Below are 3,687 nucleotides of genomic sequence, written 5' to 3' on the forward strand. Positions count from 1 at the left end.
ATTGGAAGGAAATTGGAGAGAAGCCTCTGGAAAGCAGAGTCTGTCACTTTGTGCGAAAGGGTGTTTATTTGATATGTTTTAGGCACTCTTGAGTCCCGAGGTTTCTAGAGGATCTTTGATTCAAGAACCACCAAATTTCCATTGTCATGAAGAATCTAGAACATCAGGCTCATCTTTTCTTCTGAAGATGAAATGTTCACACTGTTGACTTCAATGGAGTTGAAGAAAGGCATTATGGAAATGGCCTCCCTCTGTAAGCCTGCTCAGTCCCAGAAATTCAACCCTGGGTCCCACAACCACCAGTCAGACAGTGTTTATTAGGCACCATGCTCAGGACCTTTTGACAGAGGTGATTGGTTTGTTCTTCAGAGTTCCAAAGGCCCCAGAGATGATCTGTGTGTGTTGCCACCATATGAACAGAGCCCCCAAAGTCACGTGACTCCAGCACAGCATAGGTGACTGGGCTACCAATACAGCCGCCCCCTAGGGAGAAATGATTTCAGTCCTGACCTGGCTGTGGCATCTGCACAGCCTTGCAGCCAAAGAGAAAATACTGAGCTCTGCTCTCTGGGGCCCTTGAGGCTAGCCTGGCTGCTCAGAGTAGATAAAAGAGAGCCTTGTGGTTCTAAGACCTCAAGCCACTCCCCCAGAGCTGCTGAGCAACTTCACTTAGACACGTGAGCCTCCTCTCCAATGCCAGTCTTCCAGCTGTTCCCTTGCCCTCCTCCCTTAGTCCAGGGGGGCTGCCACAACAAAATAACACAGACTGAGTAGCTTATCGAGAACAGAAATTTACTTCCCCCTGTTCTGGGGGCTGGAAGTCCCAGAATAAGGTGCCACTGTGCTGCTGTGAGAGCCCTCCTTGCTGTGTCCTCACATGGTGGAAGTAGCATGGATCTCTCTGGAGACTCTTTATAAGGTGCTACTCCCATCCCTGAGGGCTCAACCCTCATGACTTAAGCACCTCCCACAGGCCCAACCTCCTAATGTTGTGATCTTTAGGGGTTAGGGTTTCAACATCAGCCTTTTACGGGGACACAAGCATTCAAACCATAGTACTCCCTTCTGGACAGTGCCCTCCTGACCCAAAAACCCATAAAGGGTGTCCTGCTGTGAGGGACTCTTCTCTTCCTCAGCCCAGTCCAGGCCCTATGCAGTAAAGCTCCTTGTGTATTGCTGCCTCTCTTGGTCAGGTCTTCTTTCTTGATCAGCGCCCAGTCATAGGTGAGGCCCATGGTGGTGACCAGGACATAGGAGTGGTCACTGAGTCTACTTCCCTCCAATCAATGCCAAATACCAGCCACACGCACTGGAGACTTGGATGAAGATCTCAGGGAAGCGGTCCTGGTACTCTTTGATGACACCATTCAGCATTTCTGCCTTTGTGATCCGCTCTTTTGCAAGATACCTTAGGAGCAGGATGGTGAGCAATGAGCACAGATTTCCCAACAATGTCCTCCCGGTCACACTTGTGTGGGTGATCGCCACAAAGGGCAACTGTGTCCCCGAGGATGAAATCTGGGAAGCCCTGCAGGTCATGGGGGTGCATGATGGGAAGGAACATTGGATCTATGTGCATCCCACAGGGGCTCCTCACCAATTTTTGGCTGCAGGACCAGTACCTGCTGTACCTTCAGGTGCCCAACAGTGATCCGGAACACCACAAGTTCCTGTGGGCTCTCAGGGCCCACGCTGAGATCACCAAGTTGAAAGTCCTTGAATTTTTGTTCAAGGATTATAGAAAAGGGATCCTAGCTCCATCCCATCCCTGTCTGAAGAGGCTATGAGTGGCGAGGAAGAGGGGGCCTGAGCCAAGTTGCACCCGGGCACGTTTCAGGCCCATGTCTGGCAGCTTCTCCAGCTGGCCATGATGTGAGGCTAATTCTTCACTCTGCATTTGAGAAGAGGGAAGTCCACGTTTTAGGTTGTGAGGCCCAGGGCAAGTTGCGGGGATAAAGGGCTGTAGCATCTTTGGGTACCCGTGATGATTTAGAAATTTATCCTTGTTTTCTATGGGAATTTTTCAAATGTTGTTTCTTTTCAGTGAAGGTTTCACAAGCTTCAGCATCTAAGTTTGTGAATGACATTGACCAAACCTGTATTTGTACTACCCTGTTCAAAAGTGATCCTGCACCGTATGAGATCCTGTGGGGTCCCAGAGCCCATGCTGAAAGCAGCAAGTTGAAAGTCCTGAAATATTAGCTCAGGGCCAATAGCAAGCATCCCAGTTTCTTCCTATCCCTGTTCAAAGGGGTGGAGAGCAAAGAAGATCAAAGGGTCTTATGGGGTTTCTTCACCAGCTTAGCTGACACTGTGGAAACTGTGGGTTCTAAAGGTTAGCTACTACTGAAGATGCTGAGCAGCAGTAGGGATTTGGGGAGGTGTTGTGGGATTGTGGTTGTCTGTCTACATTTCCCTTGTCCAGTGCAGGTGTTTTCACTTTTTAATCCTCACTCATAATAATCCTTCTTCTCTGCCCCTGACACATCCTGGGCGCAACAGCGTCCCCCGCAGCATCGGTCCTGGTTCGGCAGCGATCTCTGCAAGGGGTGTGAGGCCCTCCAGGGTGAGGACTTCGTGGTCCACAGGCTTCAGAACAGAGGGCACTACAGCATCCAACTCCTGGTGCTCCTGTCAGCTCTAGGGACCCTGGGTGGGGCTCTCGGCTGAGCATATGCCTCCACCTGCCGGGGAAATCTGGGGAGTTTGAGCCTCGGTCTGAGGGACACAGACTGAAGTCCACAGAGGGCGGGGGCCCTGGTGTTGGCAGATGCAGGAGGGGAACAGAGACAGGACTTCCAGGCCCTAGATCCGCTCTCTGCCCCTGCTCTCAGGCCCCGGGGACCCCAGAGAGCCAGTCCAGAAGTTCCGCCCACTGACTTGAGCCCGGGAAGTCTGAGAGAGGAGAGCGCCATCTTTGGGAGGCCGGCTTCGGGTCCGTAGAGGGCAGGAGTCCAGGGCTACAGAGGCCAGGTATGACCCTGACTGACAACAGAGGCCCCAGGACCAGGGAGGCCCTCCTGTCAGCACTGAGAGTCCGGTGTGGGGCGTCTTACTGAGAACTACTTCCTGCCCCCCTCGCCCACCTCCTCAGAGAGCGGGGGAGGGGCGGCAGGACAGGCGCTGAGGGGAGCCACCTCAGGTCGGCACCGGCAAGGCCCAGGGTCTGCCTGGAATCAGGGTGAGGACCAGACGGAGGTCCCGGGGAGCTAGTTCAGCCCCTGCCGGGAGCCCTGGGGAGTGAGGCCCACAGGCCTCCCCTGGGGTCCCGGGGGTGACGGCCTCCGTGTGGGGGTCCGGCCTCCGGGTTCACAGAGGGAGGGTCCCAGGACCTGCAGGCCCCATGGTGAGGGCCGTGGGGGGGAAAGGTGACTCTGGGCCCAGAGCAGTCAGTCCCGGGAGCCCCAAGGCGCGGGGTGACCACGAGCGGCGAGGCCTGACTTCCGGGTCCTCCGGGTCTGAGACCCTCGGGCGGCTCCGTGTCACGGCAGCATCTCAGGTCGGCAGAGGGGGTCCGGGACCTGCCCGGCGTCAGTGTGGGGACCCTGAGGGAGACTGGGGGCCTGGACCCCAGAACAGTGTCAATCGGGCAGGCCTCCTGTGGTGGGGGAGGTGTGAGATCACGCATTGTGCTTTGTGATTTCTGCATTGGGTCTGTGAGACATGGGGGGGGGGGGGGTGTTGGTA

This window comes from Myotis lucifugus, unplaced genomic scaffold, assembly GCF_000147115.1.
Source record: "Myotis lucifugus unplaced genomic scaffold, Myoluc2.0 scaffold_40, whole genome shotgun sequence".
In the NCBI taxonomy this organism is placed as follows: Eukaryota; Metazoa; Chordata; class Mammalia; order Chiroptera; family Vespertilionidae; genus Myotis; species Myotis lucifugus.